The sequence below is a fragment of the Chiloscyllium plagiosum genome, unplaced genomic scaffold, assembly GCF_037043375.1.
Source record: "Chiloscyllium plagiosum isolate Xiang-an unplaced genomic scaffold, Cpla_swu_hap1 HiC_scaffold_48, whole genome shotgun sequence".
Classification (NCBI taxonomy): Eukaryota; Metazoa; Chordata; class Chondrichthyes; order Orectolobiformes; family Hemiscylliidae; genus Chiloscyllium; species Chiloscyllium plagiosum.
Window position 1 is genome coordinate 3308010 of NW_028270186.1, and position 26141 is coordinate 3334150.

Here is a 26141-nt window from a genome sequence, read left to right on the forward strand (position 1 = left end):
CCAGTTTTGTTGAAGTGTGAGGGCAAGCATGTTAGGTGATGCCTAACCTCACCATCCTGATATGTGAGAAAACTCCACCCATCAGCTCACTCAGACATGACCAAAAACGATGGCTGATTTTCTCAGTGAACCACAGGCCTCCATGCTGGCAATCCAGGTTTCAGAAACTGCTGGCCATTCAGACTCTGGCAGCTCTGGGTCTGAAATGCAGCTGGATCAGGTTGACTCAGGGGATTCACCATTGAAGAGATCCGTATGGATTGGGATTTAGAAATGGTTGCAGGCAATGACAGGGGACAACAGCCACATTAGCCTTTGTCTTTCCAAGCCCTCAGATACAGGTCTTCGAATCAGGGGAGTATGCAGATTTTTATTTGATTCACTTGTGGGCTGGGCAAGCCTTTGTTGGCCGATATCTAGACCAGAGTGGTGCTGGAAAAGCACAGCAGGTCAAGCAGCATCCGAGGAGCAGGAAAATCGATGTTTCGGGCAAAAGCCCTTCATCAGGGCCCTGTCTTTGTTGCCCTGTCCCTAGTTGCCCCTTGAGAAGGTGGGGGTGAGCTGCCTTCTTGATCCGCTGCTGTCTGTGTGCTGTAGGTAGGTAGACCCACAATGCCCTCAGGGAGGGATTCTGACCCAGCAACAGTGAAGGAACAGTGATACATTTCCAAGTCAGGATGACTTGGAGGAGAATTTGCAGGGGATGGTATTCCCATGTATCTGCTGCTCTTGTCCTTCTTGATGATAGCGGCCATGAATTTGGAAGGTGCTGTCTTAGAATCTGTGGTGAATTGCTGCAGTGCCTCTTGTAGATGGTGCACACTGCTACTACTGAACACCACGGGTGGGGGAGGGAGTGGATGCTTGTGGATGTGGTGCCAATCAAGCAGGCTGCTTTCTCCTGGATAATGTCAAGCTTCCTGAGTGTTGTTGGAGCTGCACGTATCGAAGAAATTCCTTGAGATAGTTTAACAAGACTTTTTTCTCGGATTATATTAATTATGCTCCACAGTATTATTAGTCTCTCCCTTACCCTGTATTTCTGGTGTGTAATTTGTGTGTTATGCACACAATCCATACGTCAATGTGTCTGCCACTAATCGTTCTCCTGATAATTTCTCTTTTCTGCTCCGAAAGGACAAATGTTAACTTTCGACACTTTTAGTTCAATATTTGTAATCTGTTTTTAATATTCTTGGCTCTGAGATTCTCAGGGGTTTTTTTCCACTTTATATTCAGCTTCAGATGACCCTTGGTTGATTTCTAAAACATTCCCAGCCCTCAAATATATCCCCATTCCTTCCAGCATGATCATCTCTTCTTGTAACCTCATGCTATCCGGATGTAAATTTGCTCGCTGAGCTGGAAGACTTGTTTTCAAACGTTTCGTCACTATACTCGGTAACATCATCATTTGAGCTCACCAGAGACTCACTGATGATGTTCCCTCATATGTGACGAAAAGTCTGGAAACAAACCTTCCAGCTCAGTGAGTAAACTTACAACCAAAACCTCAACCTGAGCTACAAATTTTCTCAAAAACTCCCTCATCCCATACTATCCTCAACCTCTGTTTTAAGTCATAGTTAGATCTTTCTTGTTCAGTTTTCATTTTCAACAGAATGTACTTTTGTTGAGCGCTTTGGTCAATGCATCCCATTATTTATTGAGCAGCATACCTATTAGTTCAGTTAACTGATCAATTTTAACCAGCTCTCTCCTCACACCTATTTCATTGGCTGTATTTCAGTTTCAGATTCTTATTTGGATTGAAGTCAATCATTTACAAGCTGAACGGGAAACTCAGTTGTTGAACAGCGTAATTTGATTTTTTAAGTATTTTGATTGTCACTTGAGGCTAAACAAATGCTTGACATTAAATGTGAGTTTTACTCTGAAATTTCACATCCAATCAGTAAAACTACAAAATAAATTTGCTACCACTTCCTATCATGAAGGATAACCTCCACATCTGCATTGTGTGCTGAAGTGAATTCAGTTGCATGCTAATTAACCAATTTAGCACTGAATATGCCAATAAATTTATCAATTGGGTTAAGATGTGAATGTAAGTAAATTAAATAATGAGAAAACATATTTGCAAATAAGTTAACAAGGAATGCATGAATAAATTAAGCAACTGATTTATGTCCTCATTAGAATTTGTTTTCCACTTATTTAATTCTTGAATTATTGTTACCCCTGTAACTGCCCTTTTCATTCAGTGCTTGACGATAATTAATGGGTTTATAATATCTATGGGATGGAACTGCATACCAACAAATAAATTGTTCATCTTCATTTTAAGGTACAGTGTAGTCTGATTTTTCAACTCACATTGGGTGCTTTCTGAAATATTATTTTTCTTATCATGACAGAGATGAATGCTCAATAGAGAGTCATGGACCTGTACAATATGGAAACAGACCTTTCCGTCCAACTTGCCCATGCTGACCAGATATCTGAAATTAATCTAGTCCCATTTGCTAGCAATTGGCCCATATTGCTCTAACCCCTTCCTAATCATCTATACTTCATACAAATGAATGAACAAACTGCTGCATAACTGCACTGTAATCACTCAGTGAATGGTAAATATTGAATGGTTCCATTGTCAGTCAAAATCGCTGACAATTTCTAGTTGATGTATAGATGTACATTTGAAAATAGTTTGCAACAGATTGTAGAAAGTAAACTCAAAACATGACACACTGTCGCACATTCCAAGAACTGTAGCACATTCCAACAATCCAGCAAATATAGGCACACAAGCACAAGAAACCTTTCACAAACTGGAAACCATGAGATGATTCATCAAAATTCCCAAATCTTAGAATATTCTCAACACATTCTCATTCTTTGAAACAACAATGGGAATATTGACATCATTTTTGTCAGTGAATGACTTGGAGGCAGGGGTGGCAGATGTGGAGATAACAAACAAGCAACGGCAAACAGAATCACAGACAAAAGAGAGTCTCTTCAAACAGGATATCACAACAAACAGAAATGTTCAGGCATCCATATTCTCATCAAACTTCCAGTTGAACATTGCTCAGCTATTCACCGTAACCACTCCCAGTGAGCAGGTCAAAGAGGGAGTGGGGGGGCTGTTTACTCAGTTATGGAATGAAGGTATCACTGGCTCGGCCAGCGTTTATTGTTGTGAGTCTGTAGTCACATGTAGGCCAGACCAGGTAGGTTAGAGACAAAAAAACCTGCAGATGCTGGAATCCAAGGTAGACAAGCAGGAAGCTGGAAGTACACAGAAAACCAGGCAGCAGCAGGAGGTGGAGATGTCCATTTTTCAGGTGTAAACCTTCTTCAGGACCTGAAACTTCTCTAACTCCGAATGCTGCTTAGCTTGCTGTGTCCTTCCAGCCTCCTGTTTGGCTACCGGGTAAGGATTAGAAGAAGGGTCAAGTGTATCTCTGCAAATATGAAATCCCTGACTGGGACAGTAAACCTGGGCCAATCAGGGAGCCCCGACTGACAGGTAAGAAGAGAAGTTTCCGAGATTCTCTTCATTCGAGGGTTTGGCTCTGAGCAAGCTCACCAGAGTCCAAGGAAATAAAAGATGACTCAGTGATGGGTTACCTGCCCCTTTGGAGTGATTTCAGTTGCTTTCTCTGAAGGACATTAGTGAACCAAATAGGTTTTTCTTGACAATCAAAAATGGTTTCATGGTCATCATTAGACTCTAAATTCCAGATTTTGATTGAATTCAAATCCCACCACCATCTGCCATGGGAGGTTTTGAACCCAGGTCCCCAGAACATGACCAAGTGTCTGTAAATTGACAGTGCATTGATAATGCCACCACCTACCCAGTAAAGACATTTCTTGTGAAATGCCGACTACATTTTTTGGTCACAGTTCTGGTCTCACCCAGAAGTAAGCGTATGTAATAGATGGACAGCATCGTTTGGACAGTTACTTGCACCTATTTCAAGAGACACTCATTGCCAGAGGAGGTGGAGGGTGTCGTCAGGAGAGGTGTACCTGTCATGTTTCACCCTGAGAAGACTGACTTCAGCTTGTGGCTTTGTGAACTAGCAATCACTTTCTGCCCTCTGCCACAGGAACATTCATAGACACATAGGGCTGAAGAGCAGCAGGAGATCTTCATCCCCATGTGCCTGCTCCACATTGAATCAGATCATGGCTGACTTGTTTGTGGTCTCAACTCCACTTTCTTGTCTGCCTCCAATAATCCTTGACTCCTTTGCCTTCTGAAAATCTCTGAAACTCAGCCTTGGAGAATTCAAAGACCCAGCATCTGAGGAAGAGAATTTCACAGACAATTAAATTTGTGGCCAGAAAGAAATCCACCTCTTCGTCTCAAAAGTAAGACCTCTCATTCTGAAACGTCGATTTTACTGCTCCTCGGATGCTGCCTGAACTGCTGTGCTTTTCCAGCACCACTCTAATCCAGAATCTGGTTTCCAGCATCTGCAGGCATTGTTTTTACCTAACTGATTTCCAAATCTAGCATAGTGTCATCAGCAAATTTAGTGACCATCTCTTTGGTCCCTTCATTCATGTTGTGGAGGCCAAAACATTGGAAGTTTTGAAGAAGCAGTTAGATATAGTTCCTCAGGGAGAAAGTGAGGACTGCGGATGCTGGAGATCAGAGTTGACAGTGTGATCAGGCAGCATTCGAGGAGCAGGAAAATTGACATTTCAGGCATAAGCCCTTCATCAGGAGAAAGCAGGAATGGGGTGCTGACTTGGATGATCATTTTGAACGGGGAATGCCCAGTGGCCTGCTCCCATTCCTATTCTCTGTTTTCATTTTCCATTGATACAGGTTGTAAATATATGAGGCCTCAGCACTGACGCCTGTGACACCCCAAGCCTTACCATTTGCAAACAAAATCCATTTGTACCTATTGTCTCTGTATACTGTTTGCAAACCAATTCTTGATCTGTGTGAATATATTATCTCACGACAACATGTTGTAACCTTTGGTTGTCACTCGTTGCTTTGAGATCGTTTCTGGATCTCTGCAGCGCCTTGACATCCTTTTCAGAATATAAAGACCGGACCTCCACACAATATTCACGCATATCCAAAGTAAGGCTTGATACAAGTTTCACAGAATTTCTCTGCTCCTCCATTCTGTCTCTGTTGCAAGGAATCCCAGTGCTAGGTCTGCTTTCATTGTTGAATTATTCACCTGAATTGCTGACGTTAACTGTCCATCGATTTTTTGAGTAACCATTTGTTATGAACCAGTTATCTTTAATTTATTGGTTTGGACACCAAATTGGTAAGCTGTATTAACTTGCTTTGATTAATATATATTTATGGAAGGTTCATGGCTTTGAAGTTTCACTTTGCAACCTTGCAGGTGAAACTGTGCCTGAGGGAAAACAAGGTAACAGGAAAGCAAAATTAAACCACACAGTTGCATCTCAAAGCAAGATATCATGTCCTGGTTGGTTTTGAGTTGTGACAGGTCTTTTATCCATTGCAGATGCAATCTGACCAGATGCACGACTTGATCAGACATCCTCACCAGCTTGTGTTCTTTCAATCCAGTGGAGTTTGTCATGTGGTTAAACAGGAACAACAGCTGAAATGAGATGGAACAGCAGTAAATCAGAGTAGGCACATATAGGAGGAGGTCAGAGACAGAAGCAGAAGGAATATATCACTGAATTAAACATTTATTCAAACATATTCATGCTTGGTGAATGCGTTTCTATTAAGCTTTGATTTAGCTCTTATGATTCCAGCAGCTCAATTCAACACTCACCTGCCCTGAAGGAACTGGTTTGATAAAGTTCCCAAGAAGGCAACTTAATTCAAAATTTTGTTTCTTTACTTTGTGGTGCCCAGAAGGGATTTTTCTTTTATAAATTATCTATAGATTTACAGCAGTGGAAGTGTGAAATGATATCACCTTTTTTTGTATTAATCCCAGAGGAAGTATGAGTTCTGGCTCAGTTCCCAGGCTGTTGCAGGGATAAGAGTGGGGTTGTACAGACCAGGTCTCTGATCCCCAGCTAACACCTAAAATCCATTAATTCAATGCCCTGAAGCCTTCTTAAGCACATTGCAAAAGATTGTTCCTCCAGTGAGTCAGCTGAATTGTGCAAGCTAAAGAATGAAAGTTATCAGCAATTTGTCCGTTCCAAAATGATTAAATTGGAATATATTAATGGGGTATGATGTTATTTTAATCAAACTGAGTAGGCAATGCTGCAAAACCACTGTTATCACCAGCACTTAATGATGGTTTGAATACCTGAATCCCTTGTTTAGTTATTACTGTGACTATTAAGAGCAGATCAGATTGGCTGTACCATTGGATGGAATGGCATGTCCCTGCATTGTAATGCCACTTATTTTCTGCAGTTCACTGACACAATTCCCTCCAGTCAGTTGGTCTCATGTTCCCTGTGATATGAATTGTACACTTTTTCTTCCCAGTAATTGGTAAAGTATCATGCAACATGGGGATCATGGCAATGAGGAGACCTACTGAAACACACCCTTACGCACGCAAAATCTTCCTCCAAAGCAGCAACAGAGTATTATTTCCGCACTGCCTTGATCCTTAGTCTGAGTTCGTCTGTACACAATGGATGGGGAGAAACAGTTCCACAACAGAAAGATGAAAAACAAATGGCTCATTCGCAAAAGAAGCACAAACAAGATGAGGGAAATTTTTTTTGTTCTGCAGTGAATGGTTAGAGTTTGGAATGCTCTGCCTCAGGGTGAAGGCTGATTTGATTAAAAATTCAAAATGGAGTGAGACTGTTGTCTGAAAAGGAAGGAGTTGCTGAGTTCTGGGGCAAGGCAGCAGAATGTCACAATGTGAATTGCTCACTTGGAGGGCTGGGACAGATACAATGGGCAGAGTGCCCTCCTATTCTGTGACAGAGTCAGAGAGATGTGCAGCCAGGTAACAGAACTTTCAGTCCAACTTGTCCATGCTGACCAGATATCCTAAATTAGTCTAGTCCCATTTGGAAGCATTTGGTCCATATCCCTCTAAACCCTTCCTATTCAGGTACCCATCCAGATGTCTTTGAAGTGTTGTCACAGTCAGCTGTAAAGGTTCACTGCTCCTTTTTTTCACATCCCACCTGGTACCTGCTCACTCTCTTCCTCCCTTTTTAACGTGCTGTTGTTTTGATCTCTGTTTTTAAAAGTTCCAAAACAATGCAACAGCTTAATAAACAGTAATTATTGCTCTAAGATCCAGGGGAAATCAGTTCGAACCCTGAAAAATCCTCAGACAATGAGCAGCTTTTGCAGCCACAGTTTTTTTTCCCATCCACCATCTTGGAATGTCTGGACTCCTTCAATTCTGTGATTCTGTGTCCTTAGTCCCATTTGGTGTTTTAACAAAGAGGAGTGTCGAAGTCTTCTTTTGCAGTGACAAAGACCACAACCCGAACTCTTCCTTGCCAGCCTTTCTCATCTCTCTGTCTCTTTTTTCTTCCACCTTTCCTGTTCCACCTCTCTCGACATATATTTTCACTCTCCCCTTTCTCAGTGCCCTCTTTGACTCCACCGTAGCCGAGGCCTTGGCTTCAACAGTTTAAGCCCCTCGGCCTCCATTAATTCTGAGCTCAACATAATGCTGAGCACCTTGTCCACTTGCCTCTGGTCTCAGCCACGAGGGTTCCCACCACCAATCCAATTGGCAGGCTCTCCCTGAATCCCATGTGATCTAACGTGACTAATCAGTCTACCATGCAAAACCTTCTCAAGTCTCATTCAACAGATTTCCTCACATATCCAACTCTTTGTCCTGTCTTCTTGAGGGTGATTGATCTCAGTTGGATGAATGCAGTGCAGAATGGTACCAACAGCATGGATACAATGCCGACAACAGCGATGCTAGTTTGCAAAGACCTTCTTCACTTGGAGTGATGCCTCTCCAGCTGTTATATAATTTTTGAATGGACAGAGGCAGCAATAATATAATACATAGAACTGTGTTTTGGAATACAGCCCTTCAAGCCTCCTGCAGCATTTCATGAGATTGTGATCAATCTGTATCCAAACCTCGACCACTTGCTTTCATTCCAGAACCCTGGGCTTGCAAACAAATCTGTCAATGTCAGATTTCAAGTGATGTGGAGGTGGACTGGGGTGGAGAAAGTTAAAAATCACACAACACCAGGTTATAGTCCAACAGCTTTATTCGGAAGCACTAGCTTTCGGAGCGCTGCTCCTTCATTCGGTAGCTGCCTGACTAGTGACCTGTGTGATTTTTAGATTTCAAATGATTCATTGAGAAAGCATCTCTTGCTTTTTGTGAGAGATACTTGCACACCTCTCTTACTGTTTGTGTGCAGAAGTGCTCCTGAACATCTCCATTGAAGGTCTGATTATTGCTCTTTCTGTGAGGCCACCTGTGCAATACTCACTAACCAGCAGAAACTGTCCCAATGAAAGGGAATAATCTTGAGGGACATCAGTCAGTACTCTGATCAGTACTCCAACTTCTACCTGATCCACCATCCACTGCTGAACACAAAGCACTCATGGACCAGAGAACAACTGTCCACATCCCCTGTCGGTGTCTTCCTCTTCCCCAGCGAAACCTGACACCCCAGTCCACCTCATCAACCCCTGACATTGCTTCAAATGTCTTGCTTCCCCAGATCCACCTTTCCAAGGTAATCCTGCCCTAATGGGCTGTACTGTAATTTGCTCAGTTTACTGTGATGGGAAAGCAGCACTCCGCACTGTTCATTTGCAAATAGACCAGCAACTTGGGAAAAGGAAGGAAGATCCTGTGAAGTACGGATCAGGCCATGTTATTGGAGACTATGTGCAATTCCCATCCTGTGTTTAATCTTCAAAGAAAGGCAATGGTTTTGTGTTAACCTCACTGCATCAGTAATCAGGGGGCCTGGGCTTCCATTGAAGGGATGTGGTTTCAATCCCACCATGGCTAATGAAATGTAAATTCATGCAGGAAATATCCGGAACTGATATCTGGTCCCACTAACAGTTAAGCATGATAACTGTCATCAGTCACTATCAGGTACACCTGATAGTGGGCAGGAAATCTGCCATCCTCTGCCAGTCTGCTCTCATGGCACTGCAGATCCATTATAATAGTGTGTCTGAGCTTTACCTGCTCTCTGACATGGCTGAGTCAGCTGCTCATGTGTAGCAACTGGGACTGGGTGATAAACCATGGCCTTTCCCACAGTATGCACAGTCCAGAAAAGATGAAATAAAAACTCCCTGGCATTGTTGTGTCTCCACTTTGATTACCCATGAAATACACCACAGGATATGCAGTGATGCACAACAGTGTTATCTTTTTAGTCATGGAATAGCAACTCAATCTTTCGAGGCCAGAGAATGAACACTTCCTGATGAAGAGCTTATGCCTGAAACATCGATTCTCCTGCTCCTCAGATGCTGTGCGTTTCCAGCAACAGACCCTCGACTCTGATCTCCAGCATCTGCAGACCTCACTTTCTCCTACTTGCAGGGGTGGTGTCAGGGTGCTCCTTTCCCTCTCCTTCTTTCTGAACCTAAACTGATATTGAGTCTGCCATCCTCCCCCGCATTGATCCCCATTCGATTTACCAATCAGCTCAGTCTTTGGGCTGCTGATTTCTCATCCTCCCAATTGATTCATTAAGTGATAGAGAGAGTGGTGCAGTGGTCCTGTTCTCAGCATTGCAAGCTCTGGTTTCGGGTCCCACTCCGGGACTTGGTGACCAATGAAGGTGTGTTCATAACGCAGCCAAACTGGTTAATTATCAACCAACAGTATCTTTCAACACCCCCCAGTGGCAGGCCTGAAACATCTCCTGGCAGTGATGCTCAGTGCAGAGTGTGCCCCACCAGCTACAGCCTGTGCCCTAAAGCTTGTGACCTGTTTCAGGAGAAACTGAAATCAGATGTCATTGTGTGCTCTGTCTGCCTCACGCATTATAATATGTGGAAAGTCCTCTAATTGCAAAGTGATAGATAGTTGGTCCCGCTGTTCACTAACAAATATGAAATGCCTTTACCAACGATGTGTCCAGCAATTGCATTTGTAACAGAAATATGAGTATTCAAGTCAAGCTGGCAGGCTGTGCTCGAAAAAGCCACAGCCATTGAAATTCTCTGCAATCTGCTCACTGCTTTTAGCCAACATCATTTGTTACGAAGATGTGGGTGTACTGTACTATTAAGAAAGTTAAAAGCTAGCAGAACTACCAGATAGCACCAAGTGTTCTGAACAAAATATAAGGAAACCTTTTGGTCCAGCAGTTAATGCAGCTGGTTGTCTTGGAGACAAAAATAAATTCAAGTTCAGCCAATCAGTCTAAACTATACCCCAAAATACCAAACTCCAATCAATTTTGAATTTATTGACAATATTAAAAGCCAATGACACAATCCGATGTTTTGGGGGTATAAGACCAAGAGAAATTGAACAGTTGGAAGACAACTGCCAGAAGACCGATAGATGTAGGCTGCTCGTCAGAACTATCTGAGAGGTACCTGTCCAGGGAAGGAGTTTGCACAGAGAACAACAACACAGACCAGGAGAGCAACTCGACAGAGGAAAATATAAAGAGCACATTCGACTGCTGCTGATTTTGAAATTTGAATTTTTGAGTCAATTTTAATCAGTAGTTTTATTGGACTAGTATTATAGAAGGGAAAGTAAAAGATAGGTTAGAGGAAGGAGTTGTAAATAGCTGTTAGTTAATTATTCTGTTGTACTTTAAGAAGTAAAGTTGTTAATTTTTACATTAAATAGTTCTTGGCCTCTTGGATTTTCACAGATTACTGCACAGGATAAAGCTTTTCTGTGTTGCTGGGTTAAATTGAGCAGGAGCGTTTACCCATGACGTAACAATTTCTATTGTGATAAACCCCTGTTTACCAATCTCAAACCTCACAGCAACCCTGTGCTACATTAATCGACAGAGCATTGACCTTCTGGAATCTGGAAGCAGTTCTGAGATCTTAAATCAAATCTAATCATTTGTACCAGAAATCATAGCTACCGTCTGAATCAATTATAGGAGGACTCTCCCTGTGAATTATTTCTGCGTGAGTGGGCTGAAGACAATTATTGACAATATTGACTGTGGTCATTCGGTGCGGCAAGTGAGCAGGAACAACTTACAGGGTGCACTTACAGTGATGTCATTTTGTTAAAAAGCCTTGATTACCCTGCCATACTCAAAGGAGAAAATTATATGTGATCCTTCAAATGACCGATGAACATATTGGACTGAGTACTCTTCATCAAACAATCAAGTGATAGTGCAACACAGAAGGAGACCATTCAACCCATCACTGCCTGTGCTAGCTTCTTTGTGGATTATTTTCCCTTCCTTGGTCTTGCCAGGGACGGCGGTGAATGCTAATTCAATTGTAACCTTCAGAAGAAAATGAAAGAAAAGAAGTCAAGATGACAATTGATGAAGGTAAATACAGTAGCGCCTTGGCATATGAACGACCCCGTTCATGAACAAATCACTTTACGAACAGGATTGTACGTAAAATTTTGCTTCAACATACGTACGAAAATCAAGGTACGAACGAAGGTACGAACGCAAAAAGCCCGTTTGCGACCACTTTGTCTCATTGTTCTGCTTTGCTACGCACTTGTTGAACACAAAAGCTCTCGGGCCCCGCGTGATCTCAGTCAGTTCCGTCTTTGGCGCGTGCGCGGTGAACAGCCGTCCAAGCTCTCTTACGCTATCCGAACAACGGGAAACATTGATTCAGTTCGCAAACTCTTCGGTTCGTGAACCGGGTTCCCGGAACGCATTAAGTTCGTAAGTCGAGGCGCTACTCTATTTGAAAGGGGAAAAAAATCCTTGCAATGTTTTCCTATGAGGTGTTGATCATATCCAATTCTGTTTTTTTATATCCTGTTTCAAAATCTTCTTCTGGAAGTTATTGCTGCATCTGCTTCGACTGTCCTTTCCAGCAGTGAATTGTCATTCATAACAGTGTGGAAGAGATCAGGGGTGACTTGATTGAAGTGGATAAGATCCTGAATGGTCCTGACAAGGTGAATGTGGTAAAGATGTTTGCTCTTTGGAATGACTTCAAAAGCAGGAGTAGTGTTTAAAAATTAACAAGAGTGAGTTGAGGAGAATTTTGTTCTCTCTGAGGGTTGTGTGAATTTGGAATGTTCTGCCTTTGAAGACGGTGTAGTTGGGGGTCATTGAATAGTTTTAAGGCAGAGCTGGCTGGTTTCTTGTTCGGTAAGAGACTCAAAGGTTCTCAGAGGAATCTGGGAATGTAGAATTCAAAACACAAGCAGATCAGCTGTGATCCGACAGAGGGGGCCAAATGGCCAAATCCTGCTCTGAATTCATCAGATCGGATATTCATAGGCAAAAGTAAATCCAGGGCAAGGAGGTAACAAGATGGAATATTGCGTGCATTTCTGGTCTCCCTCCTGTCAGAACATGTTGTGAAAACTGAAAGGATTCAGAAAAGATTTACAAGGGTGTTGTCAGAGTTGGAGGATTTGAGGCTGAACAGGCTGGGGCTGTTTTTTTCTGGAGCGTCGGAGGCTGAGGGGTGACCTTATAGAGGTTTACAAAATCATGAGGGGCACGGATAGGATAAATAGACAAAGTCTTTTCCCTGGGGTCGGGGAGTCCAGAAATCGAGGGGATAGGTTTAAGGTGAGAGGGGATGGACTTAAAAAGGACTAAAGGGCAACTTTTTCACGCAGAGAGTGGTGTGTGTGTCGAATGAGCTGCCAGGGGAAGTGGTGGAGGCTGGTTCAATTACAGCATTTAAAAGGCATCAGGATGGGTGTATACGTAGGAAGCATTAAAGAGATATAGGTCAAATTCTGGCAAATGGGATGAAATAAATTGAGGGTATCTGGTCGGTATTGACGAGTTGGACCGAAGAGTCTGTTTTTGTGCTGTACATCTCTATGACTCTGACTCTAAAACGTTGCTTCGAATTATCTGCAGCCGAGTCATGTTCTGTACTTTGATCAACCGAGGATCACAGGAGCAAGATATTTTCTGCTCGGGGTTTTGATCTGATTTTTCACCTCCTGGAGATATGGTCTGCATTTTGGTTTGAAGGGTTAGGAGTTTATTTATTCTGATGCACAAAGGTTCACGGTGATATAGGACAGGTTGGATGTACCTGAGGATCTGTTTGTGTATTAGTTCATTCTCTCAATGCACATGGAAGAGAACACATTATTTGATTAAAAGTGAGATCAGCCTGCCAATCCATCTTTTTCCCTTTTATTTCTTGCGAACATGTCACGTACCTTGCTCTGCCAATGATTCTATTGTATCAGTATCATGTGTTTTCTCCCTGGACCAAGCAATTAGTTTTGGCCTTTCGCTCTCTGTTGTCAGGCACTGTTCACTGCTGTGCGCGATTAATTTTCAAAGCAGCTCTGCTTTTCTGATGTACCTTCAAAGTGATTAACAGAACATGATTCATGTTTTACAGGTGCCTTGAGTGAAAACAGCCTTGGACTGCAGAACAAGCTGTCCAGCGTCACATTACAAGCTGTTTTAAAAAGAAGGATTTCAATTTCGATTGCTCCTTCACCAACCTCAGGATGTCCCAGAGCAGTTTGCAGCTCATAGTGTGCTTTGTTTTCAAAATGCATCACTGTTGTCCCAGAGGAAGGGCGAGATAGCCAATTGTGCACTGTATGTTCTCAGTGCACAATGTGGTCATGGCCAAATCATCTGTTTTAGCCATGTTGATTTGACAGATCAATATTGGCCCCAGGACACGAGGGAGAACTCCCCTGCTGTTCTTGGAAAAGTGCAACAAGATATTGTACGTCCAGCTCGAAGAACACTTGGCCTTGGTCCAAGAAAGCTTTCAATTTAACTTCACAGGTTCCCTATTTTGAACACAAATCTGGATGGTGAAGAAAGCAAGTTTAATGAAATGCCTTGAAATGGTGAGAGAGCCAAAATTACACACAGATCTTGTTGAATGGGAAATACCTGATTGAAAGCATCCAATGTTAAAGTGAGTGGTTGTTACCTTCTTGTTGTTGACATTAACAAAGCAAAACAATTGCATAATTGCTGTGTCCATCGTGAGTCAAATCCCTGAGGTGAAATGAAGAAGGGCAGGAGAGTTCCTCTGGCTGTGCCCTTGGTCTGTTTTTACCACAGTCCACAGGTTAGCCAAGATGTTCAGCGTGGTGCTGGAAAAGCACAACAGGCCAGGCAGCAACCGAGGAGCAGGAGAATCGAGCAGGAACCCTGATGAAGGGCTCTTGCCCGAGTAGTCAATTCTCCTGCTCCTCAGATGCTGCCTGATCTGCTGTGCTTTTCCAGCACCACACTCCCGACTCTGATCTCCAGCATCTGCACTCCTCACTTTCGCCATGGTGTTGAGTTGCCTGTTTTTGCATAGCACGTAACTGTATAATTCATTGTAGTGTAATGTTGTGTTGAAAAGATTTTGGTTTTTCCAATTTTCAATTCCATGCAGCAAAATTCAAAGGGAAAATTGATTTCGAACAATGATGCACTCACAAAGGTAATGATACTGCAATACCCCTTGGTTTTTTGAAACTCCATTCAATGTGCAAAGTGTCTGACATGCCTTTTAAAGAAATGTCAATGTCTCAGACAAGGGCTTGATTTCAATTGCAACAGTTTTTTCTAGTCATTCATGGGATGTGGGCATCTCTGACTGGGACAGCCCTTCCTTAACTGCCCTTGAACTGAGTGGCTTGCCAGGGCCCTTTCTGAAGTCAGCCACTTTGCTGTGGATCTCTGATCACATCTATGCCAGAACTGGGTAAGGACAGCAGACCTCTGTCCCTTGGCTTGCACCTACTCAATGCAGAGACAAGAATAAGATGCCAAGAGTTGAAGATGGTCACCAATATTATCCAATAGGGCATTCAGAGAAACATCTTCACCCAGAGGATGTGGAGAATCCGGAATTGACTATCAGAGGGAGTGATGGAAATGGACAGAAACGTAAACTCATGAATACCTGAGTGGAAAGTGTAGAAGGAGATGCTGACAGGTGAGACAGAGGAGGAGTGTGGCACCATGTAAACTGACATTGCTCAGATTGGTTGAATGGCCTGTTTCTGTACTGTAAATCCGACATAATATCCACAAACTTTCTTCTGATCATCTTATTAGGTTTTGTTTTGATATCTCCTGGAGTCATACATTCTCAAAACTCTTCTGTGCAAAAATGATCCCTGGACTCACACTAAGCTGACTCTCTTCCAACTTGAAGACAGTAAAGTCCAGTGCCAGAAAGTTCCTTTCAGTATTTGGACTTGAACCTCACAGCGAATATTTCTGATGCTTGGATGTGGTGGACAATGAGGTTTCATTTTTCATAAGATGGTTGACGTTGGCTCCTGAACGAGTAATGTGCTGCACGCAAGCCAACATATCTTCTTCCCTGACTGTTTTATCTGCAACAAAGGGTGACAGACTTTCAGATCTCTCGTCAGCAAACGGCATTTTTTAAAAAATTCATTGGTAGGATGTGGTCATCACTGGCTGTCCAGAAATTGTTGTTTGTCACTCGTTGTCCTCAAGAAGGAGGTAATCAGCTGCCTTTTGTACCACCGTTGTCTGTGTGCTGCAGGTAGACCCACAATGCCCTGAGGGAGGCAATCCAGGGTTTTGACACAACACTGCTGAAAGGACAGCAATGTACTGTATATTGCCAAGTCACTGCAATGTGGAAGCAGGCCAGTTGGTCCATTGAGTCCCCACTGAACCTCCCACACAGACCCACCCCTCAATCCCATCCCTGTAACACTGCATTTCTCTTGGCTAATCCATTTAGCCTGCAAATCCCTGGACACGATGGGTCGTTTGGCTTTGCCAGTCTACCTATTCGGCACATCTTTGCACTGTGGGAAGAAACCAGAGCACCCAGAGGAAACCCACACAGACACGGGGGACAGTGTACAACTCCATCCCAGGGCAGAAACAAACCCCAGTCTCTGGTGCTGAGACAGCAGTGCTAAACACTCAGCCACGGCGCTCAGTGAGTGAGTGTGTGGCGAGGAGGGGAACTCACAAGTGATGGTCTTTCCATGTATCTGCTGGCCTTGTCCCTCTGGAAGTGACTGTGGCTTTGGGTGGTGTGATGCTTGATGAACTTCTGCAGTCACCTTGTGAGTGTGACATGCTGTCACCACTGAGCTTCAGTGATGAGGAAGTAGATGTTGATGGATGTGGCACTAATCAGGTCTTTACCTGGTTTCTCATTTCAGCTTTTGGTCGGTGGTAACCCCCAGGATGTTGATAGTGCCTCTCAAGTGGAACACTTCCAAAGATAGACGTGTGTTTATAAAGCATTTTTCACGACCTCAGGGTTTCCTGAAATGTTTGACAGCTAAAGCAGTCAGTGCTGTAATCTCAGAAACACAGGAGCTGCTTCAGACATGGCACAAAGATGATAAAGACGAGATCATCGATGTTTATGCCTGACATTGGTCAAGAGATGAATGTTGACCCAGGCCATCAGGAAGAAACACCCTCCTCCCATTTTGCTTCTCTGTGAAATCCTGTGATGGGAAGCATCACACACATTAGAGAATTAGTTCCAACTCATTATCAGGAAGTGGTTTCATTGTTTAGTTTCCCTTTTCAACTGAATCATTTCAAATAATTTTCTACTGTGAGAAACTAAGCAAGAAATAGTTCAAGTTATTTCCTGCAAATCTCAAACAACCCTTGGTGAGTGCAAGTAGCAGCCTGTTTATTGCATAACAATGTGCAATTCATTTGCAAGGTGGTCACAAGTCTATGAACAGTCTCAGTTTACATCTGGAATACTTTGAACAGTTTTGGTCCACTTATCTCAGGAAAGATAGACTGGAGTTGGAGGTGGTCCAGAGAAGGGTTCAATCAGTATGGCTCACGAGTATGGAAGGATTGTTTGATGAGGACAGGTTGAGGAGGTTTCGCCTGTACTCACTGGACCAGAAGAATGAGACCTTATTGAAACATACAAGATTCTGAGAGGACTTGGCCAGATAGACAGGGAAAGGTTATTCCCTCTTGTAGACCAGAGGTCATCATCTCTTTCTCATGCATTGACCATTTCACCAGAGATGAGAAGGAATTTCTTCTTTCAGAAGGGAGTGAATCGATGCAATCCCTGTCGACAGAGGGCTGTTGAGGATGGGTCATTATGTATCTTCAAGGCTGAGATAGACCAACTTTCAATCAGGAAAGGAATTGGCAATTGTGTGGAAAAGCAGGAATGTGGAGATCAGGATTATCAGATCTGGTTAATTGGCAAGGCAGACTGGATGGGCTGAATAGCCTCCTGCTCCTACCTTGTTCGAAGCATTTCATCTGAAATGCTTGGAGGTATGTCTGAAAGAGGTGAAAGCTCTCACCATTTCATTCATCACAGTCTCCTCTGCATTCACTGACATGATTTGAATGTTAATTCTCTTTCTGGTTTTGTTTGGATTTGAGGTCAATGTGTGAACTCTCGCTGCTGGTCTCAGAGGGAGGAAGATTAACTTGAACAGATTGGGTAATAATGCAATGTGTTTGGTTTGAGATTGACCTCAGTCAATTCTGATTAACAAATTACTTCCGATTCTGCACAACTCAGCCCTGTTTGACCTTATTCAGAGAACACAAGTAAGCTCCTCAGCAGAAAATCGCACTTGACTCTGTAATGATGAAGTGTTTGGGCAGAGGTCGGATTTCAGTCACTTCATCATTTGTTGTTGAAAGCACAATGTTGCTTCCTAGTGAGGTAGAGTGAGTTTTCAATAAATAACCCATCATGCTGTGATTATGTGTGAGCAGGCTGTGACCCCTGACTGACCCTAGGCTGGCACTGTCCACCCTGGTGGCCAAGATAGGTGCACTCCATGATAGGTGCCCGCTCCCATCACCACCTCCCCAGCCTCAGTTAAATTCTGCAGTTTAGCTACAGGACACAAGGTGGGCCTTTCAACGGAGCCTGAAAATCAGACCTGCAATTCCCTCGAGTGGCTTCAAGGTCAGGCGAAATAGAGCACTTGTATTTCTCCAGCTTCTTTCCGGAGGGTCAGACATCTGTCAATGAACTGTGGTCACTGTTGTCAGGTAGGAAAGATGCTTACATCTTTGGACAGCATGCTCCCACGAACAGTCACGCAATCAAGCTCAAATCATCAGTCCGCTGGAGTTAGTCAAAGGATGGCAGGGATCGAAACCTCAGGGGGCCGTTTTGGTGAATTTTCCTGTTCCTCTGGGACCAACAAAAATAACTGAGTCCCAAATGTTGGGTATAATTCTCATCTTGGCTCGCCTGTGGAACCGCACACCCCAAGCCTAGCCCAGTTCAGGTCCACAGTGGCACGACTCTCCATGTCCACACAAGAAAGGCTCTTGTTTGCTGAAACTGACGTGTAGTTGCACGTTCTCACTGGAGCCCCCCTTTTAACGTGGAGATTATTATATTAAGGACTCAACTGCTCTCTCCCACACCAATCTGTTCAGACACATTTGATGGATTTCCGAGTTTCATGTGTGATTGACCCGACCTCACGGATTGTAAAAGTCAGTCTTGAATGTTGTGAACAGGCTGCAAAGGTAAAATTATGAGGACAGGTTAGATAGACCAGGTTCATGTTCCTTCAGTTGAAGAATTAAATGTTAAAGGGCTGATCAAATCAAGATGTTCAACTAAAGGATTTGATCACTCAATCAAGTGAAACGATTTCCTTTGTGATGGAGAGAGACCAGAACAAAGGGCCAGTTTTTGACTTTTAAATGTGAACGAGTCCATTCAAGGGTGAGGGCAGAAAGCACACTTCACACAAAAACGGAGTGGAAATCTGCAATCCCCCCCCTCCCTCCCTCCTTCCCAAGCCTTCGATGAAAACCTCAAGGGCTGGGGTTCAATGGAAAACTCCGTTTTTGCTGTGGAAGGAGATGAAGGTTGACAGAACTGAGGTGGGGAGAATGGGTTGAGGTACAAATGACACAAGATGGAATTAGATTCAGATGAGATTGAGGTTTATTGTCACATGTGCTCAGGTGTGGGGTACAAACAAACAGTGGACAATGTCACCATTCCTGACACTATCTTAGATACAAAGGTATCAAAGTACAAAATCTTTAGTACAGAAATGGAAACGTAAAGAGATCATTTTAAAAAGCACAGCAGTTTCTTCCTTGGATAAAAGTAGAAACAAAGAAATTAGTTATTAAAAACCTGACAGTCCTTTGTTAAGCCATGTTTCTGTGGCCGAGCAACAAAGTTGTGGAGTTTAATGTGCTTGTCCTGTCACTATGAACTACCACCAAGTCATCCTTGAGCCCATTACTGTCCAAGAATTCCTGAAAATTAACCCCAATGAACTGTGAAGGTAACTCCCAATGTGCAATCCAGCCCCTACTCCTGGAAAACTAAAAGAGAAAATGCTGGAAAATCTCAGCAGGTCTGGCAGCATCTGTAAGGAGAGAAAAGAGCTGACGTTTCGAGTCTAACTGACCCTTTGTCAAAGCTATAAAAAGGGAGAAATAGGGAGGTAAGGGTCAGTTAGACTCGAAATGTCAGCTCTTTTCTCTCCTTACAGATGCTGCCAGACCTGCTGAGATTTTCCAGCATTTTCTCTTTTGGTTTCAGATTCCAGCATCCGCAGTAATTTGCTTTTATTCTGGAAAACTATGTCGCTGGATCTTTAGAAATGTGCAGCCTGGGACCACTGTCCATGAGGTGATAATTCTCCTCAACTTCACTTCAACAGATAAGCATCAATCAAAAAAACAAAGGGTTACTGTCAATACACGTGTTTGGTGAAAGTTCATCACACACTTCTGTCATCTGAGAGCTTGGATTCAAAAGTGAAAGCACTGCTTTCAGGTTGATTTGTACATCCACGTTGAGTGTTAAGGAAGAGGAAGTGGGCGGGCTGAACCTGGTCAGGTTTTGTGAGGCTGAATGAGCTTCCTCGCACTGTCATCCCCAATGACTTCACTGACTGCTAAAAACATCTCAATGGTACCCCTCTCTTCTGACATATCTTGGATTCCAACATCTTTCCCAAAATGGAATAATTTTTGAACTGGGTGCTGCTGCCAATTGTTAACCCCAGTGACAGTGATTTACCAGGATGTTCTGAGACTGGAGATTTTGAGTTGGAAGGAGAGGTTAGATAGCCTAGGACCTTGTTCCCTGCAGAGGCGGAGGCTGAGAGGTGACCATGCTGAGGTTTATAAATTCAGGAGGGGCATAGAAAATGTAAACAGCGAAAGTCTTTTTCCCCAGTACGGGAGTCCAATAACCAGTAGTGCTCCACAAGGATCTGTTCTAGGGCCTCTGCTCTTTGCGGTTTTTATAAATGACTTGGATGAGGAACTGTTAAGGGTGGGTTAGTAAGTTTGCTGACGACATGAAGGTTGGTGGAGTGGTGGATAGTGTGGAAGGCTGTTGGAGTTTGCAATGGGACATTGACAGGATGCAGAACCAGGCTGAGAAGTGGCAGATGGAGTTCAACCTGGAAAAGTGTGAAGTGATTCATTTTGGAAGGTTGAATTTGAACACAGATTACAGGGTTAAAGGCAAGATTCTTGGCAGTGCAGAGGAACAGAGGAATCTTGGGTTGAACATCCATAGATCCCTCAGAGTTGCCACCCAGGTTGATAGGGTTGTTGAGAAGGCGTATGGTGTGTTGGCTTTCATTCTCAGGGGAACTGAGTTTAAGAGCTGAGAGATTATGCTGCAGCTTTGTTGAGTCCTGGTTAGACTACACTTGGAACATTGTGTTCAGTTTTGTTCACCTCATTATAAGAAGGATGTGGAAGCTTCAGCGAGGATGCAGAGGAGATTTACCAGGATGCTACCTGGACTGGAGGGAATGTCTTTTGAAGAAAGGTTGAGGGAGCTCGGGCCTTCCCCATTGGAGTGCAGAAGGATGAAAGGTGACTTGATAGAGGTGTACAAGATGATGAGAGGCAGAGATAGAGTCGATAGCCAGAGACTTTTTCCCAGGGCGGAAATGGCTGTCTCGAGGGTTTATAATTTGAAGGCGATTGGAGGAAGGTTTAAGGGAGATGTGAGAGGTAGGTTCTTTGCACAGAGAGTGGTGGGTATGTGGAATGCACTGCCAGCAATGTAGTAGAGTCAGGGATATTAGGGACATTTCAGTGATACTTGGATAGTGGTAAAATGGAGGGTATGTCGGTTAGTCTTAGATCTTAGAATTGAATAAATGGTTGGCATAACATCGAGGGCCAAAGGGCCTGTACTGTGCTGTGCTATACTGTTCAATGTGCTATGTTCCCAGACTTGCTGAGCTTTTCCAGCAGTTTCAGTGTATGTTTCTGATTTCCAGCCTCCGCAGTCCCTCTGGTTTGATTAGTTCCTCTAGGGATTTGATTGTTGCTGGTTCCTGCGCTGTGATGGTGGCAGGTTGTTTAAAGCCTGTGCTCTTAAAGAGGTGATGTGACACTTGCTCTTTCTTGTGAGACAAGCTGTCTGCTCTTCCCCAAGTCTACCAGAGAGCCTGTCAAACGCTGAGCCTGCTTTTGCCTGCAGGCAAAGTGGTTCATTTTCTCATCCAACTTGGTGTTATTGGAAAAATTTACTTGCAAGAACCTCTGTCTGGAACAAAAGGGTGTGTTGGTCAATTGTGAACTTGGAGTGTGTGGGTGATACAAGATGTCTGCTATCTCCAGGCCAAGATTTGCTGAGGCTGGGGCACAGTGATCAACAGACAACTGAATTGCCTTCCAGAGTTTGTGCAAAAAGATAACAGATATCCGGCAAAAAGATTTCACTCAGTAACTGTTCATAAACCTTTGTCCCAGCTTTGAGGTTTTGCAAGTTGAAGGTGTTGTGGTTCTGTTCGCCGAGCTGGATATTTTTGTTGCAAACGTTTCGTCCCCTGTCTAGGTGACATCCTCAGTGCTTGGGAGCCTCCTGTGAAGCGCTTCTGTGGTGTTTCCTCCAGCATTTGTAGTAATTTGTATCTGCCGTTTCCGGTTGTCAGTTTCAGCTGTCCACAGTAGTGGCCGGTATATTGGGTCCAGGTCGATGTGTTTGTTGATGGAGTTTGTGGATGAGTGCCAAGCTTCTAGGAATTCCCTGGCTGTTCTCTGTTTGGCTTGTCCTACAATGGTAGCAACATGAATTCGACTGGGACAACACTACCATTATAGGACAAGCGAAACAAAGAACAGCCAGGGAATTCCTAGAAGCATGGCACTCATCCACAAACTCCATCAACAAACACATTGACCTGGACCCAATATACCGGCCACTACTGTGGACAGCTGAAACTGACAACCGGAAGCGGCAGGGACAGGCCACGAGAAATGCCGGAGGAAACATCACAGAAGCGCTTCATAGGAGCTCCCAAGCACTGAGGATGTCACCTAGACAGGGGACGAAACGTTTGCAACACAAATTTACAGCTCGGCGAACAGAACCACAACAACGAGCACCCGAGCTACAAATCTTCTCCCAAACTTTGAAGTTGAAGGTGTTGCGGTCTGTCCTGAACTGAATGGTGATCAATTTCTTCTGACTGGAATCAATGTACAGACTCACTCGGTGCTGTTAGTGGCAGGAAAGGTAGCCAATAACATTTCACATTGCATCACAGTGTCCATCTGAAACAATTGCAGGATGCCACATTTCATGAGAAAAGGGTGCTGATTGGTTCTCAAGTTGGCTTGGATTGGTCGAGACTTTGTCACGGCAAATGCATCAGGCATCTTTTGTCCCCCAAGTTGTCATTCATTCCAAAGATATCACGAGATCCCGACAAATAAATGCAGAAATTGCTGGATAAACTCAGCGGGTCTGTGGAGGAAAAAACAGAGTGAATGTTTCGAGGGCAGTGGGGAGGGGTGGAGTGAGGGGAAGGGTCTCCAAATTCTGCCCAGTTACAAAATGACATTGCACATGAGGTTTGCAAGGTCATGTGGGCAGATTATGATCAGTCCTGTGTCTGTTACTAACAGCCAAAGGGAACTGCTGTCCCACCAGTGATGACCCACCAGTCACTGGGATGTCCTGCCCTGACATATCACATTTGTCACGCGTGTGGATATGACATCTATTTGGTTCATTCAGTGTTGTAGGTCCAGTCTTGGATTTCATCTTGAGAAGAAAGGTGAGGGAAAGACTGATCAAAGAGGTGGATTAGAAAATAATTCTAAAAGGAGGGCTGGAAGGCGGAGGTGAGAAAGTCACAGGGTGGAGACTGTGGAAGGTCAGTTTGTTACACCTGGAAAATTCTCCATGCTTTTGCTGACATGATAAGGCAGATTCTTTTATGCCCCATCCAATTAAGTTGTGGCGATGTTTGATACTACCCTCAGCTCAGTATTGAATCCTCACCAGCTCAGGTCTTGAAGCCATGAGTTTCTGATTGAGACAGTAGTGAGACTGACTGACTGTCAGGACAAAACAGTATCTACCGCATCGAGATTGTGAACAAATGAATTCTCTCTCCAGAGAGGGTTCTGTTTCTCAACAAGTCAGCCTCATAGCCTTGTCCCCGTCCGAATACCTTCTCAGCTTTGCCATTAGCTCCACCTCTGACTCATTGCCTGCCACTCTGATCCCCATGTAGTGTCAAACTGTTTTTGTCAGAGGTGTCAGAAAGCATTTTCATCACAGTTTCTGTTTATTTACTCCTCATGCTGTCTCTCCACCTTCACACCCAAATGCTAACCTAACATTCTCGGTGACTGGGAAATTCCAGGTTGGTTTTCGGAACCCAGCAGGGAGTTATTCTATCTTTAAACCAACAATGATTTTGTTATCATCATCCCCAGTAGCAAGAAGACAGCATGGGACAGTCATGAAATTCCCACTCACTCAAGGAGCACCTGTTGCTACCTTTAATATCTTTTAAAATTCTTTTCCTTATTTTCAAATGCCAACATTGCCTGACCCCTCTATCTCCAGCATTTGTTGTTATCAATACAATTCCAGCATCTGCAGTAAGTTGCTGCCTCTGTCCGTGTAACCTGTTCAGTCCCACAGCCGACTGACATATCTATATGCCTCCGCAACACTGCCTTTGGTAGCTCAGCTTTCACCTCCCTCAGGACAAATCCTCATGACACCTCTTTGCTCAACCACCATTCCATCCTTCTCTTCCAATGCTCTTCTCAGCCTCCCTCATTGACCAAGTGTTTTAGTTGTGAGTGTGCCTTTACATTGTCGGGAGCTTACCTTGAATAACTCAAGGGTTATGTATATTTATATCTAACCCCATCAATCAGTCTGTCAGACTGGGAGTGCAGAAACAGCATACGTGGAACTCAGTTGCTCTTGTTTTAATGTTTCCAATTGAAGTTGTGCTGTTTTATGATGTTAAACTAACTAAACCAAGCTGTTAATCAGTCTCTGAGGGATGATTGATTCTGATATGAAGATCATCAACATGGCATGTTTGTTTTATCATAACTAGTACACGAAAGAAGATCTGACAAATTAAACTAAGAATACACATGACAGCTTTTAAGGTGGCTTAACATAACATACACATAAAGCAATACAGCACAGAACAGGCCCTTCAGCCCTCGCTGTTGCACCGATCTGTGAACTAATCTAAGCCCATCCCCCTACACTATCCCAAAATCATCCATGTGCTTATCTAAGGATTGTTTAAATCTCCCTAATGTGGCTGAGTTGACTGCATTAGGAGGTAGTGCATTCCACGGCCTTACCACTCTCTGCATAAAGAACCTGCCTCTGACATCTGTCTCAATTTGTAGTTATGCCCCCTCGTACAAGCTGACATCATCAGCCTAGGAAAAAGACTTTCACTGTCGACCCTACCTCATCCTCTGATCATCTTGTATGTCTCTATCAAATCCCCTCTTAGCCTTCTTCTTTCCAATGAGAACAGACCCAAGTCTCTCAGCCTTTCCTCATAAGACCGTCCCTCCAGACCAGGCAACATCCTGGTAAATCTCCTCTGCACCTTTTCCAATGCTTCCACATCCTTCCTGTAATGGGGCGACCAGAAGTGGACACAATATTCCAAGTGTGGCCGTACCAGCGTCTTGTAAAGTGCAAAGTGGTGTTGGCAGAGACAGTCCAGATAATACCTGAGACATATGAACATTAAAACAGGGAGCAAGAATAGGCCAGAGAGAATGACCAGACAGACATAGACAGGTAAAGGTGAATGGGCAAACACTTGGCAGAATACAAACCCAATTCACATCTGTTCACATGGAAGAATATCATGTAGGGAAACATGACGTTATCGAACAGCCGAGGAGGTGAATCTGAAGTAAATGGGACAAGAATGCAGAGAGCTGCAGGACAGAGGGATCTGGCACTGTTCACACAGGCAGCCACAAGAAGTGAGCACCCAAGTTCAGGAGCAAGTAGGGAAACCCAATTGAATCTCAGCCTTTATTTCAAAGGAGATGCATGTTTCAAAAAGGGACAATCTTATAAAAACTATACAAGGCACAGCTGAAAGTCTGTGAACAATTTTAGTCCCCTTCCCGAAGGGAAGATATCCTGGCTTTGGAGACAGCCCAGAGAAGATTCACTGGGCTGATCCTTGGGGGTGAAGGTTGAGTAGGTTGGGCCTGTACTCATCGGAGTTTAGAGGAATGAGAGGTGACCATCTTGACATATGCAAGATTCACAGAGGACTTGAGAGGGTATATGTGGAAAAGTTAATTCCCCTCATCAAAGTGTCTCAGACCAGACAGCAAAATCTCAGAGTAAGTTGTCACCTTTTCAAGCCAGCAATAAGGTCACGTGGAATTGAAGATGATTAGGTTAGCCCTGCTCTCATTAAAGGTGAAACGGACTGGATAGGGTGAATGGCCTTTTAGTCTTAAAGTCTCTGGAGGAATTGTTTGATTACAAAGAATCTTCTGTATGTTCCACTGACTAAAACTACTTCTGGAAATGATTTAAATTGGGACAAAACATTCTGGAAGTGTGGAAATATACAAAGCGAAGATATAGACAAGACAAAAAAACATATCAACTCTGTCCACGACAGTCTCCTGTCTTGAAATCTTCTGACGTGGCCTGCTTTTACATTCTGAATGATGATATTCCTGGAGCTGATTTATGATGTTCAAGGTTCTGTATAAATCCAAGCAGTACATCATTGTGTTTGTTCCATATTCCCACCCCACATATTGTCAGGCAGGTCCTATCGGTGTTAGGATGAGGTGTGAGCTCTGTCACTTCCCGGAAT